General features: G+C 46.5%; 1 protein-coding gene across 1 annotated transcript in view; it reads right to left on the bottom strand.

Moving 5' to 3' along the window:
* The window catches only part of HIVEP3 (HIVEP zinc finger 3), a 464,171-nt gene that overhangs the window by 153,094 nt on the left and 294,970 nt on the right, over positions 1-16,107 (bottom strand). Inside the window, exon 3 of the mRNA XM_081305082.1 lies at positions 3,937-4,017. The gene's annotated coding sequence lies outside the window, so the exon portion shown is untranslated. The remainder of the gene's footprint in view (positions 1-3,936; positions 4,018-16,107) is intronic.

The following is a 16,107-nucleotide window of genomic DNA, read 5'->3' as shown; positions in this document are numbered from 1 at the left end:
TATCAGGACAAAGTGGGATGTCCAATGGCATTGTCTCTTTATAACAGTTGACACATGTGAGATGAGGCTCCAGAAGGCTCAGCGCGCGCGCGCACACACACACACGCACACACGAGGACTTTTCAGACACCCCACACCCACAGCCACTTCTCAGGAAGTCTCTTGGCTGTTCCAGTTCAAACCAAAACCCATCCTGTAAAAACACTACCCTGTCCAGAGATGCAGTGTCCCGTGTGTGAGGGGCGGGCCACCTGCCCCTGGCACAGCCTGCTGGGCCATGAACATCAACAACCGCCCCTTCCTGATGGGAGAGGGAACAGGGAGCCAGCTTGTTCTCCGAGAGCGGAGCACTGGCCGGCGATGAGGAACATTTTAAGGTGGGACACTTCTTCCTGCACCGTTGGCAGCTGTCTACATAAGGCGTCCATTATGTGCAGGCCCCAAGGCCAGAGGGCTCGAGAGGCCAAGCTAAAATTAGTGTCAAATGTGCACCCGCCAGAGACATGCAACATCCGAAGGTCAGATGCCTCCAACCAGCCGCCCAGGCAGAAGTGGGAGAGCAGAGGCAGCTGCTCCTCCAGTTCCTCCTGGGCACAGGGACAGACGGCCCAGCTCAGTGGCCTGTTGATAGAGCCCAGCTTGGGTTAAAAAATAGAACGCAGATTGTCATCCAAAATACCTGCATATATTTGAAATGTGTGTATGGACATATGCATCAGCAAAGTGGGGGAGGGATCCACTAAGTATCTCAATCATGGACGCGGAGCAGTGGGTGAATTTTTTTCTTTTCCTGAACTTTACAAAATTTTCTCAATAAATATGTATGACTTTTGTCATATGTATAACTTTTATAATCAGAAGAAAACACAATAAAAGGGGCTAAAAATTGCACATTTATCTTCCATACACAAATGATTAAATTACACGTGTGTTTAGGCATGCAGGGTATGTATGGTAAAGCTATTGACATGGCTGGCTGGTGTAAAGATCAACATTGTCTAATGCTTCATTTTATAGAGCAAACTGAGGCCCCACTAGCAAAATAGGAAGCCCAAAAACTACTTTTCACTGAGCCTGGTATTGTCCCAGAGTTTCCCCAAATGCTGCCCCAATTATTTCTATAGTTGCTTTGATTCCCACTTTATAGAGACGGAAACCAAGGAACGAAAAAGTGAATTGACTCATCCAAGTGTGCCCAGCAAGGAAGCCACGGAGCTAGCCCCAACCCTGTGTCGATGTGCAGCTCATCTAGTTTGAGGAAAGAAAGGGCCTTTGAAAAAACAAGGCAAAGCAAGCCCCAAATCCCCACCCTGCTCCCAAAGCCTAGAACATTCACAAAGCTTCCCATTACAGGAGTGAGTTTTGAGTAGTCTTTCTTGGACATCTTTGGCACACTTGCCCTACCTCTTGGGGGCTTATGGCCTTAGTGTATGGGAACCTTAGAGGGAAGAAGTGGCAAATTAGGATGTGGGGCCACAAAGGGCACAGTGCACTCCCTTTCCCAAGGTAGGGCAGGCTGGGCAGGGAAGGCAGCAGGTGCCAGGTCTTTGGGATGCAGCAGGTGGGCTGCAGGGGCTGCCACTTAAACTGTCCTCTCCAGCCCCATCAGCCTTGCACACTCTACACCGGGCAGCACCTCCTGGCAGCTCCAGCTGCTTCAACCTGAGGTCTTTGTTCCAGCTGCTCCCTCTGCCCTAGAATCGATCCCCATCCCCACTTTCTGCTCCAGTTCTTTCAGGGGCCAAGTCATCAGGCCTTTGTGCATTCTTGTTAGTGAGCTCATTTTCACTGAGTGTCTACTGGGTGCTAAAGCAAGACAGACATATCTCCAACCCTGTAGGTGCCTGTAGTGCTTAGAGAAAGGCTGCCCAGGGTCATCTGAGCAGGGACTTAGGCCAGACTGCTTGGGTTCAACCTGGCTAAGCCACTGCCCAGGTCCTGCTTCAGATTCCTTCCTTACAGTGCCAAGCTGCCCCTGCCCTGACTCTCGCTCCTCCAGGGCCCCATAGTCCTTTGAACACCCTCTGAGTACTAGTGGCCAAGAATGCAAGTATCTGGGATCTTTCCACCTTTCCTCAGGGCTTGAGCTACCAGTGCAACTGCAATGATGTCTCCAGACCCCTCCAGGGTGTGCAGGTACACTGAGCCCTCAGCCCCAGCCAAGAGAAGCCAGAGAGTTTCCCACTGACTTGCCACCGTTATAGGCTGCCCAGAGGCCCTCGTTATGGAACTCATCTGCCTCCTTCCTCTTAATCTGTGGGGCCTGGCTGAAGGTGTGACCCTCCCAATGACATCTGAGCTGATGGGAGCCAGATGCTAAGCTTCTGGGAAGGCTTCCCTGCCACAGGAGCTCTGCCGGGAAGGTCACTACCAACACCAGCCACAGAGGCCCAGACCACAGGAGGCTCCCACAGCCAGGCCTTTGCCCATGCTGGTCCTTCTACCTGGGCCGCCTCCATTCCCTCCTGTAGTCCTGCTCATCTGAAGAACTCCACTGACCCCCAGGTGCCAGACCACATGCTCCTCTCCACACGCCTTCGAGTCACAACCCTCCCTGAATGTGTCGCTGCCTCTCTTCTGCATGTCTGTTTCTTCACCAGTCGCTGCTGGGGAGCTTCCTCATGGTTCATTGCTGCCCCTTTTTCCACATGTCCCTTCTGTGAAGGGACCATCCTATTGCTGACTGGGTCCCCAGAGTCTACCAGTGCCTGGAACAGAGTTTTACTGAATAGACTTTTCAAAGGAAGGTTGAGGCCTGTGCCCTCGCTTCCTGTTATGATGCACATACTAACTGTGCATGCCATTTTGAACCCAAGCCCTCACAGGTCTTTCTAGCCACTCTCTCCAGGGCAGGGATAGAGGTGGCAGAGCACAGAATGTACATGTCGATTACTATATGATGGGCCCTGTTCAGCCCTTTCCTGAGAGCTCTTGTGATTGAGTCTGGAACCATCTAAGGAGGCAGGGGTTTTGCAGATGGAGGTTTGACCAGCTTCCAATGGGAGGCATGGGGTGGGGCCGGAGGGCAGCTCTCTGGTCTCAGAACCCGCTTTGGCACAGAAGATATGAAAGTCTTTGAGTTGTGCCAAGAGAGGAAATTGTAAAACTCTAAGATTGACAAGTGTTCCCCGCCACACAGACACCCCTCTGGGGCAGGAGTCACCTTGCTATAACTTAGTGATGAGGGGGAGGCTGAGAGGGGCTTAATACCTGGGCTGAGTCCCTAGAAGGTCACTGCCCTGGGGGACGCAGCCCACTGTCCTGCAGGACAGAGGGAGCAGGGAAGAGGGCAAGCCAAGCAGCCCACGGCCAGAGCCACTGCCCAGAGCAGGGTGGGTGTCCAGAGTGCTTGGAGATTCTCTGAAGAGCTGCAGCAGGGCCCTGAGATAGGAGAGGCTGGGCCACAGACACTCATCAAGGAGCTGGCTGACCCAGGCCCCTTGCTGCCGTTCAGTGGGTTCTAACATAACCACCTCCTCTGAGCTCTCAGCCAGTCATTCAGAACCACGGAGCTGACTGTTCATGGAGGACCCCACCCCAACATCCCCGGGCCTGGGTGGGAGCCCAGACCAGCCAGCCTGAGGCCTGCCCTGTTCGCTGAGTCCCATTTATTGCCTCACTTGACAGAAAAGGAAACGGACACAAAGCAGCAGTTGCTTGCTTGGGACTTTGTGACATGAAGGCAGAGATCTGAGGTCACAACTATTCCCCGGCTCCCCTCCCCACACTCTTGTCACTCTTGCTGCCAACAGCAGAACTGCTAGCTGCAGGACTCTGGGTGTTTGGGTGGCTTTTTCCTGAAGTCTCCGTAGAGTGTGGGGTTCCATTCTCCCATCCAAGGCCAAGGCCATCCCCACCTACCTCCCAGCCACAAATCCTGGCCCAGGGGCCTTTGGGCTGTGCCTATGGTGTGTGGGGAGAATGGAGAGAGCTTACCTGTCAAAGGCCAGCCACCGTCTCATGGTCAAGATCTATCAGAGACTTCTAAGAGTTTCAAGAACTGTGATGGAGGGAGGCCTGTGGGGAGCAGAGAAGTGAGAACATTATACCTCTTGTCAATTTTCATTTGAGTTAGAAAAAACTGCATCAAAAAATGGTGAGCACCGCCTTGCTGAGCACAAAGCCCCAGCCACTGCCCCTTCCCCAACATGGTCATAGCAGGGTTAAGACCAGGCCCCCTGGACGTGCAACCACAGCCTCATCACCCCCCACACAGAGTGGAAAGTCATAGCCCCCTGTCCCTGCCAACCCTGCAGGCAGGCACCCCAGGCCTGGAAGCCCTGATTTTTTTTTTTATTCCTTGGGGAAAACACCATCCACAGACTCCCCATGCACCTGTTGGAGGTAATCCACTCATTCTTTCTTTCTTTATTAATTCATTCATACAAGCATTCAATAGCCATTTAAGAGCTATTAGACACTGCATCAGTTCTCATGGAAAAATGAAAGATGTCTGTGGGCCCAGGAGCAATGCCCCAGTCCTGTCCCCAGCTTGGAGAGTGGCTTCCCTCCTCCATGTGGTCACTGTGCCAGACACTGGGAAAAGCACTTTGAAGATGTGGCGCAGGGTGGAGGGATGCTGCCACCATTTTCAGCACACAGACCCCTTTTGTATGAAGATAGTTCTTAAAACTCCTTCTGATGGTAACTGCACTCTTAGTATCCTCTCACCGAGAAGATAAACAACAATGCAAATGCAACAATGAACATAATACTTTGCAATTAACTTGCATTTTAGTAATCACAGCAGCATTGGGTAGATTTAAATAATGCTCATTCACATATTCACTTGAGACATTATTTGTGTCTCCTAGGCTTAGGTTTCAAGCCCTGGGGAATCCATCTATTCAATATTCACTTAACAGATATTTATGGTGTATCTCTGAGATGCCCAGCCCGTGCCCTGCAGGGTAAGGATTGGCAGGGGGAGGAGCCTCTGCCCTGCTGGAGGCAGCTAGAGATGCAGCCAGCTCAGACTGGAGGTGTGCCCTGGGGCAGGCATGCAGCCTTTTTCTAGCTCAGTGTCCTGAGAAAAATGGGAATGAAAATTGTGACACTGGATGATTAAATGAAAATAGTAGCAGGCACCCAGCCCAGGGCCTGGCACAAAGCAGAAGCTCAGCAGATGGACACCATAAAGTTAGGTCATCAGCAGTATTCCTATCAACCCTGTTAGGGTCCACAGCAGTTAATAGTTACCTCATTCTATATCTTCTTTCTCAGGTTCATGCCAAGCTCTATAGCTTCAGTGTTGTGTGAACTTGGAGTAAGTTACTTAGCCTATCTAAATCTATTTCTATGTACGCAAAGGGGGGACATTAGTTCTAGTGATTCATAGAAAGTTTTGTGAATAAATGAAATAATGTATACAAAATCTGAACATAAAACTTGACATGGGCTAAATGTTCAATAATTGCAAGTCATTATTGCTTATGTTTTTATTATTATTAACATTTTTTTCTCTTAGCCTGGAAGCCCCTGAGGGCAGAGATCATTCCAAATTTGTCTGTCTCCCCCCAGAGTTGACTGCAAGACCTGTTTCCCAAAAGACATTAATAAATGATTGCTAAAACAGTCTTGGAGGCTCACACAAAATCAGATGCAAAATAACTCAAGGGACTGGAGCACCGGGGCATGGCCAAGGATAAAAAGTCTTATTGGGACGCTGAAAAACATCAACGGATGGCCCGAAGGGACCCATTTGTCATTCACAGAGTCAATCTGCAGGGCTGCTAGGACCATTCCTTCCTTCATTCATTCATCAAACTGACACCAAAGTTTCACTTTGGTACCGTAATAAACCCTTGTCTGGTGCTCTGTTCCTGTTTTGAAACCTTGTTTCCATCTGCCACCTCATTTAGCCTCCATAAAGATGCCTGGAGGCAGATAGAATGGGCATTGACAATCAATTTTGTAAATAAAGAAATGAAGCCTCAGAGAGGTGACTAGTCTTGCCAAAGAGCACACTGGAGAACCTGGACCAAGATTCCATCCATGACCTTGACTTTTCCCTGATGGCCCCGTGATGTCAAGCCTTTACTAACATTCGTACTTCTCAGTTGCTTCTCAGCAAATACAAGTGAATTACATCACTGTTGGTGGTGTTTTAGCTTGCCTGATTAAAAAAAAAAGACTTTAAGTTCCATGAGGGCAGGGACTATAAGGAGCCACAACAGTGCAGGGGAAGTTAAACATATGATATGCTCTGAGTCCTTATCAGTCTGATCTCAGACTGCATGGGTTTAAAATCTGATTCAGACACTTGATAGCCGTGGGACAGTAGGAAAATACTTAACCTCTTTGTTCTCCAATCTCTTTATCTGTAGAGAAACAATAATAAAAAAAAAGAAACAATAGCTATCTATGGGTTAAATGAGGTAATTCACTAGTTCTGCTACCTATTGCAGCAGCCTCAGAGTGGGGGAGGAAACCTGCAATCCCTGAGGCACACAGTGAACCCAGAACTGAGAGTAGATCAGCAATGCAGGGAAAGGGCCCAAGCAAGCACCTCGGTGACCAGGTAACTGTGCGCAGACCAAGGTAGGAAAATCTGTTCTCGAGAAAGAAGTACTTCCTTGGTGATCAGGACATCCCAGAGGTTGTATGAGTGTGACTGAGACATGAGTGCAAAAAACCTCCAAAATGGGGGTGGTGTTGATGGTGATGGTGGTTTGAACCTCTATTCAGAAATACGAGACCACACCCACAAGAGCAGGATGGGGAAGGAGCCACAACAGTGCAGGGGTAGTTAAATACATGACACCGAAATGCCCCAGGTAGACCTTTGGGCCTGATGTTAAAATATTGGAAAGATAGTCCTAGGACAAAAGGGAAAAAGGAAACTAAAGACGATAAAATATTGTTTTATTTGGGCTCATTGAGCAGATAGGGAGTTGAGGGCATACATGAAATCTTCAGGGAAAATTCGAGCCTGAGGGACAGGGAAGGAAAATGGACCCAGGCCCTCTCCATGTCTGCATCCTATGTAAAAATCTGATAGGCTCTATTTTAATTTCTAAAGGGTTAAATCTGATGGTTCTTTTGCCTCCTACTGGTAGGGATTTAATACCTGCTAAAGCACTACCAAATCAGTTTCCTGTCTGTTTGATGGATACTTGTGCATACCTGAGTTGTGCATGCCGCGTCTATATATGTACTGGTGTCTATATCATGTACAAGGTACCAAAATTGGCTTACAGATAAATGAGAACTCATCAATTTAATGAAAGGACCCAAATGCCTTTCTGTTCACATGACTTAAATAAAACCTAACGAAAAGGATCAATTTAAATTGGTAAGTGTAAAGATGTCTCTGAAATGACCAACTCACATATTTTTCTAGGTGGCCAAAGCATTTGTGTCTATAAAATGCTTAAAGTTCAACAATGTCCACTGTTTCTAAGAACTTTTCTTTGGTAGGACTAAATGACTTAAAGTGTTAACCAGACTTGTTTGATACCTTGGTTTCATGTGTAACCTAAGTTAGAAATGGGCAAATTAGTTTTTTAACATAAATAGGATTAATCTTCATGTATTTTTTAGAAGAGAAATTTGATTAATTTGCAAAGTTAAAATACTAAAACATCAACTAAGTATAAATTTAAATACTCCTGGCTTTTTGAATTCCACAAGTTAACATATATTTGTATTCATTAAGTGTGTTTTTATAAATTGGTAAATGAAAAAAAGTTAAAGATTGCTTATTTCTGGGCTTTAAACTAAAAGCAAGCTTATTGAGGTTTAAAATTCTAACAGGTAGCCAGGCATGGTGGCACATGCCTGTAATCCCAGTGGCTTGGAAGGCTGAGGCAGGAGGATTGTAAATTCAAAGCCAGGCTGGGGATGTGGCTCAGGGGTTGAGTGCTCCTGAATTCAATCTCCGGTATTAAAAAAAAAAAAAAAAAAAAAACTTTTTTGAAGAGGTATAATTCTATATGTAAATAGATAAAAAGTTTTTTTTCAGCTCTTTTCAATTAAAATTCTGTGAAAAGCTTATTAAAAAGAAGCAATTGGGCTGGGGATATAGCTCAGTTGGTAGAGTGCTTTCCTCACATGCACAAGGCCATGGGTTCAATCCTCAGCACCACAAATAATAATAATAAATTGTTAACATTAAAAAAGAAACAATTTGTCTAAATTCAGAAAATTTATAAGAATTTTTTCAGGATGTAAATTTAAGAAAGAATCAGCAACTGGAATAAAGAGAGATACAACAAAGTTATAGGTATGGAAACATATTTTAGTATGGAAAATTAAAAGGAAAAATGTTTCTGGATGAGGAAGTATTTTATATAGTAAGTAAATTGTAGAATGTCTAAGTAAGTTGCACGAGGTTTGTAGAAGGTAAACCTCAAAAAGTTCATGTATGTGATTAAGTTGGCTATAATCAGCACAGTCAGCTAAAGTTATTCAAAGGTTTTTTTCCTAAGGTTAACCTCAATATGCTAATTCTCTATGATTAGAAACAAGAAGGTCTCCAAACATTGATATGCTCTTATCTGTCTAGATAATTCTTGTGTTAGGGTTTATTAGTTAGGGAAACTAAGACTTAAAGAGATTAGGGCTTAAACCTGTTTTAAAGTCTTTTAGGGCTGGGGGTGTGGCTCAGCGGTAGAGCACTTACCATGAATGTGTGAAGCACTAGGTTCCATACACAGCACCACATAAAAATAAATAAACAAAGTAAAGGTATTTGTCCACCTACAACTAAAAAATTTTTTAAAAGTCTTTTAAATATAATTGGTTAAATAAACAATTATTATGTATATATATGAGAACTATTTGAACCTTGTCTATGCCTTAATGTAAAAGTTAAACTTAGTTAATAAGGACATCTGTGTAATTGGGACCCTAACCATTACTGGATTCTTTGTGTATTAGATGTATTCATGTTCTTCAAGCCTTTTAAACTGTAAACCTTAAAACAGCATTTTACCAAGTGGTGTTCTCCAAACTAAAATTGTCTCCTCCAGATTTATATAAATAACCAGTTTGAGTGGTATTCATGTCATTTAATGTTTTGGAACTGGATAAAAGTAACCTGTTATCAATAAATTATATATATAATTTTGTGTTACTCTTTACATTGGGATGAGAGTTTAAATGTATTTTTGGAAGGTAATAAGGAGAGTTGGATTTGTAATAGCTCTCTTAGCCTTTCTGTTTGATTCATGTTTCAGATGTAATATTGTCTATGTTAACTGATATTCAGATAGAGTCAGGAAATAATATGTGAAAACTCTGTAAAATGATATTTAAGAATGAGGCAAAGATCAGCTTCAGAAATAAAGCATTTTACCTAAGATTTGTCAAGAACCCAGCTCTACCTGAAATGAGACTCTGCCTCTCACCTTACTCCATGTCAGGATGCCTCCAAAGTAGGCCATAATTAAACATATTTAAAGTTATGTTCAAGAGATAGATTTTTTTGTTCTAAAGATTACTGTGATTTCAAAATAAATATCATACATAACTTAGTATAGGTTTGGGATTATAAAAACTATATTTCTTAGTTCATAGCTATTATACAAACTGAATATGTTTTTGTTCTTATTAATTTCATTCTGTATTTTCCTTGTAAAACTTGAGTGTTGCCTGTTAGTGTTTTGTAGAAGCACTGCTTCTAATAGAACAACCTGAGTTAATTTGAGTCAATAGGACATCACCTATAGGAGAGAAAGAATATAACACTGACTTCCATTACTAACATTGACCACAATTAATTATAGACATTAAAGTTAAAAGCCAGTATTCCTACTTCAAGACTGGTGAAACTGACTAGCTGGATGTTTAAAACTAAAACTTGGAGACCAAAGTCAAGGAAATAAAAGAGTTAAGGAAGAAGAAGCCAATATTTTGGCCCTTGCCCTCTAGGGTCAGCCAGGATCCAGGGGACAATGGGACCCCTCAAAGGGCCCTGCAACTCCAGTTAGTCACCTGATGGGTGATCGTGGGGTTCAAGAGGACCCTAAGGAACAGGAAGCCTATTAGTGCCCATTCTCCAAAGAGGAGGGTCATTGGAGAGGGAAATGTCCCCCATGCTTCCAAAGGAAGCCACATGTGGTCAGCAAAACTCTGACCCATCCAGGCAGATGGCATAAGTGGTAGAGGAAAAGGTAAAGGAGCCAAGAGGCTTCTCGCAAGTTCCCAAGAGTGATCCCTGGTAGATCTCAGCTGACTCTAACAGGATAGGAAAAAGGTCAGTTGTGACCAACTGGGTCTTAGACATCTGGCAGGAGAGTAAAATCAAAATATAGCCATACATGGGCATTTAAAAGATAAGACAATTGTTCTTCAATCGTTACTTGAGTGTATTTTGTGTCAGTCTCCCGAAAGTAAGTAAAACTGAGAGGTCATAAGGGAAGAGATTTTTAATAGGAATGCCTGAGAAATATCACAAAAAGCTCTGCCAGAGTCACAGGTTTGTTCTGAGTCAGTTTGAGACCTACTAGTCTTCCTAGCCTCCTGCATAGGTGGACTTGGTCTGTGTCTCTGTTTTTTAATTTTTACTAGTATTGTTATTATGAGCTGCCACTCCTCTGGTGTTCACGATTCATCATTTCCAGCCTGGCGACTTGGTTTTATTCAAGACCTGGTAAGAAGACAAGCTTCAACAGAGCTGGAAAGGATCTTTCCAAGTGGTCCTGACCACTGGGGTGGCTATCTAAACTGCTTAAAAGGGGAGAACTCATTACCATGGGTGGTGTCCACCTCAGAGATTCAATATGTCTAGGATGGGTGGCAATTCCAAAGGGTACAAGAACAAAAATGAAAATGAGACCAAAAGGTACAAAAAGAAAAAGCGGGGGGGGGGGGGCTTATGAGAAATAGAAAGCCCAATGGTCCATTTTTCAGAATATACTATTTAGCCTTAATTGGGATGTGAGATTCAGGAATAGCCATTTTCACTATGGACCTTCCCTGTGTCCTCCCCAATTTTCAAATTAGCCAATCACATAGATTGTAACCTCAAGCTCCTCCTATCAGGCAAGGGACACTGCTATCTTGGGGATAAAAACAGGCAGAATGGCCACCCAAGTGTGCTTGCTTGCCAGACCTGTTCAGTAGCACACCCTTCTGCAGAAAAACGTTACATTTACCTTGCTGAGCCTCTCCCCAGCCTGTGTTTGATTCCTGGTGGCACCCTGGCATTTCTAACAAAAAGAGAAAAAAAAAATTCAACAAAGAAAGCCACCTGAAAACTGTTCAGAAACAAAACCCAGAGAAATAAAAATATTAACAGTTATAGGGGCTAGAGACACAGGGATCTTTGTTTCCTTTCTTGTTCTTGTCTCCGTTTCTAATTCTTAAGAAACACACAAATGTTAGATAATGGGAAAAAAATACTTATTTGAGAAAGATTGATGCCTAATTGGGTGTCTGAGCTCTGGGCATTCTAGCAGCCGAGGCAAAGAACAAAACAAGATGGGCTCTGTTGTCCAACAGAAGGAAGGAGCCAGGGAGCTAGAGAGTCCAGCTCTCCAGGCTCAGACTTCTTTGGCTTTCTCTTCTTTAGAAAAATCGAATTGACACATAATCATTGTACTCATTTATGGGGTACAGTGTGATAATTTGATATATGTACATAACAAGTAATGATCAAATTAGGGTAATTAGCATTTTTTTGTGTTGGGAACCTTCAAACTCCTTTCTTCTAGTTATTTTGGGATATGTAATAAATTGCCATAAACGGAAAGTACCAGGGTCCTTGCTTCAAGGGAATCCGGAGAACACAATAGAAAGCTTGCTCTATTCTTTACCCTGCATTGATGGCAAGTCCAGGTAATGGGCCCCCAAATGATGTCAGAGAGAGAGAGCACTGAGCAACAGTTCTGTCCAGGTAATTCTCCCAGAGGCCAGGGTGAGCGTTTAGTTGAAGGATAATCTTGCGGGGAGGGGGGGAGGAAGTCATCATTGTATCCAGTGGTCTAGTGAATTCTATCGAGAGAATATTCTTAGAAGACAAAACTCACATTGAAGACCAGTGTGTAAACCTGAGAAAGGGGGGTGCTCTGGTGGAAGCTGTGGGGGGTACGTTTCACGTCACTCTCCACAGCTCACTCCAAGACTGCCCCATGCAGGGTTTCGATGGCCCTCTGGGGCTTCTTGGAGCCCAGCTGTATCATGCCAACCCTAGGGCACCCACAGAGTCCCTGGTCTTTTGCCAGGCTGAGGACACTGGGAGGGCAGAGGGATGCTCTGCTGGCTGTAGAGGGCAGAGTCACCTCCCCTAAAGTCAAGACTATAAGGACAAGGGCAAGGTTTCATTGTGAAAATTAAAAATGCAGCTTGTGAATGTGCAGACTGTAGGATATTGGGCAGCACTGAGGACAACTTCAAGACCCTGGGATGGCAGTTCTGGGCAGTTTGAAAGCTCTTATAGGTACAAGGATGGGTATGGGGTCTCTGTACTGGAGGGGCAGAGAGGGCTCTGGGGGTGGATGAGCCTACAGGACAAGTGTGTGAACTAAGGTCACAGACCCATTTCTGCTCCATGCAGAAGAACAAGAGGCATTGTGGGATGAGGGACAGTGGAGTGAAATGATCAGGGGACCTTGGGGTCAGTGAGCTCCAGACATAGGACCTGGCAGGAGCATCAGTCTCAGTCCCCCCCGCCCACCCACAACCAGGTTGCAGGGAAGCAGGGCACTAGCTGTGCCCATGGGAGGGGTATCAACTCCTCCTGAACCTGTTTCCTCCACATAGAGAAGGAAAATGGCAGCCGCATGTCAGAGCTGCTGGGGAAATGAAGTGGATTCCTGCCCAGGAAGCTCTGAGCACCTGACCTGCCCACCCTTTGCCCCCAAGCTAGACCTGCACCACTAGGGAGAAGTGAGCCTGGGAGTTGATCTTCCTTTCCTTCTTGAAGAAAGACTTGGGACTCTCTGGGGGCTGTAACTGGTGAACAGAAAATTTGCTAACAGAAATTCTAGAGGAGCCAGGAAGGGCCATCCCCCAGGTAAGCAGCACAAGGAGCCTATAGAAGGATGACAGAATCCTTTGCCCCACAGGGTGACACGGGGTATCTTTGTGGACACCTGACAGAGGGTACTCATGTGGCTCCTGCTCAGAGGGGCTGTCCCCATGCAATTGAGGTCATGTGTCCTATGCCTCCACAGGGAACCTGTACTCAGTTGTGTTTTGGGGTGGAGCAGAGAACGACGTGCTACTGTGGGGGGCATTTGCTGGTTTTGACTGCTCGGCCCCCTCTCCCTGCTTCTGTAATAGCACCTCTCTTCACTCGGAGACTCAGTGTTCCTGCCACTGGGGATGGCACACTAAGCCTTCCTGCTTTCCTGCAGCCTGGTGGGGTGGGGTGGGGGGGACTGATGCTTCTGCCAGTCCTATGTCTAGAGCTCACTCTTCCATCTCTGCCATGTGACAAGACTGCTACTAATTAGTCCCTGTATTCTGGTCTCTGGAGGAGCCCTGGATCCTTCAGGAGCCTGGTCCTCCAGTCTGCCTATCAACTCTGTGTGGTTCTTATTATCCTTCTAATATACTCCCTTTTTGTTTGAGTTATCTCAAGCCAGCTTCTGTGCGTACACCAAAAACCCTGGTACACTCAGGGAGGAAGAGGTCATATGGCTTCCTGTGATACAAAGGGTGATGACCAGGAACTCTGGCACTAGATAGAAATAGGAGAAGTTCAGGTTTAGTACTGGGAGGTACTCAATACCTATTTCTTCCCTCTATTTCTTCTCTGCTGGTGGAGGCCTGCTTTCATTTGGGCGAGTCTTTCTCCAGGCCCAGGGGGTAATTTACTCTGGTCTAATGAAGTAGGGCTAGTTTTCATTCCATTTTCTAGCGAATTGGTTCACAGAACTCAATTCTGACCAATGGGATCTATGGCTCCCACTTTAGAGTGAAGCGAAGTCTTTCCCAGGGCTTCAGGGAAAGAGCTTCTTTGCTAATAAAAGGGAATCTGGGGGAGACATACATCTTCTGCACAACCCTATTATGTCACATGCAGCCCTGTGGGCCTTTGCCACCATCTGATGGTGGCACACTCGGCTCGCTGGAGCTAAATGCCAAGTCCAGGCACCTGATTCTAAACAATGAAGCTATATGTGCAGGCTAGATAATGCTGATGTGGAGGGTGAAGCTGGAAAATGCCTAGATCTTTAATGTCCAGCATTGGAACGGCCCCTCCTCTAGGCTTCTAGAGTTAACAGACCCCTGTTGCTTAAGCTCTTGAATTAGGTTTCTGTTACCTGAAACCCAAAGCATGCAATACCCCAGCTGAGCTCAAACCTGGGACAGTATGCCTACAGCAGGCTGGGACGATGGGACATGCTGGCAAAAGGACGAGCCCCCCCCCCCCATCAGAAAGATGCCTGGAGAATGAGCATCCAGAGGGTGACAGGAGCTTGTAAAGGATCCAAGCAGGGCCACTCATGGATGGGACAGAGGGCACTTCCAGGTGGTCTCCATCTCTGAAGCCAAATGAATGACAGTGCCATTTCCAGGCCATCTTCCTTTTGGGGAAGGAATCCAGTCCCAACTGGAGGGCATGGGGAACATGCTCCAAGTGGCTCAGGATAGGATGGTAATAGTTAGTCAGGGTCACACGGGGCTCTGGCCTTTGCAGAGAATTGGAATCCAAGGTGGGGACCTGAGGGGGAAGGGAGACACCCGGCCAGGTGGAGAGCCAGCGCACAGAGTTTGGGGGAGGCTGCAGCTCAGTGGCCTGCTGACCCCCACTGGTGCCCGCAGAAATGCCAGAGGCAGAGCTCAGAGCAGCCAGGGTAACTGCAGCCCCTGGCTGCAGATTCTGACCACTTGGGCCAGGTTTGGTGCAGGTGTTGGGAGGCACGTTGTGGAGACAGCTGAAGTGGAGCAGGGCAAGGCAGGTCCAGGTTCCTTCCAGAGCTGGGAGAACTCCAGGGAAACTTCCAGCTTATACTGACTTGAGTCAGTGGTACACAAGCCCACAGCCTGCCTGAAGAGACCCCTACTCAAGTTCAAAAGCACAGCAGTCATGAGAGAAGGTCTGGCTCTCCTTACCCACATTTGTCCTGTTCCAACAGCTGGGTCCCGGCAAGCTCTGCCCTACCCCTTGCGCTCAGGCCCACCCTCCCTTGTATAATGAGGGAACATCTAAAGAGACCCAGTGTTGGGCCCTGTGCCTAGAAACTGTACCCCTGTCTTGTTCCCAAGCCAAGCATCCAGCTTATTCCTCAGGACGGGTCCAGAGGAAAAACCTCCTCCTATCCCAAGCCCAATGCCCCAGATCCTGGGACTACGCATCAGGGTGGTGACAGGAGAGTGGCAGATATTGGCTTCCTAAGTGCCTACTTCCTACCAGGGATTCAGTTAAGAATTTTACATGAGTTCTTCCTTCATGGACTCCCCAAAGAGGGCCATATCAGGTAGTCACTATCTATTCCCAGTTCACAGATAAGGAAACGGAAGGCCAGGAAATAACCCAGCTTACCAAAAGTCTCATGACTGGTAAGTGGTGGTGCCAGATGACGGGCCCTTGGCAGCCCACTCAGCCAGCCCTAGGACTGGACTCTGTGCCGCCAGCCCCAGGCGGGCCTCCCAGTGCTACCCTGCCCAGACTCATGGTTGGTTTCAAGTTTCTGGCTTCTCTCCCTCCATAGCACTCACTCCAGGCTTCTGTCCTGTCAGGAATGTCCTGTCCTTCAGGACAAGGTGAGATTTGACAAGACTGGGAAGAACAGGAAGAACATGCAGGGCTTTGGGGGAGACCTCAAGAAGCCAGAAATCCAGCCTGGTGATCTGTCAGTGTCTATCCCTGACAGTACCCACAAAACCAGGTTCCTCTCTCAACCACTCACCGTCCGTCTCAGGGCTATGTCACTTGGGCCGATGATGCCCAACCTCGCCACGACTTGGGGAGTACTAAGTGGGATGGTGAAAACCTTGGGCTTTGAAGCTAGACAGCCCTGTGTTCAGATTTCAGTTCCGCCCTTCAGAAGCTCTACAAAGTTGTCGCAGTTCCTTGGGAAAGTGACCTCTTTCAACTTCAGGCTCCCCAGCTATGAAATGGGGCTAGTGACACTGCTCTGGCTTGGGGACATAGGAAATGCACGATCAGACGCCTGGCTCTCAGTGAAGGCTGGTTCCCACTGATGCCTTCTC

Source organism: Spermophilus citellus, assembly GCF_964194105.1.
Source record: "Spermophilus citellus genome assembly, chromosome: 9".
Classification (NCBI taxonomy): Eukaryota; Metazoa; Chordata; class Mammalia; order Rodentia; family Sciuridae; genus Spermophilus; species Spermophilus citellus.
The sequence above is the reverse complement of the archived record's forward strand: the minus strand, read 5'-3'. Positions and strand labels throughout refer to the sequence as shown.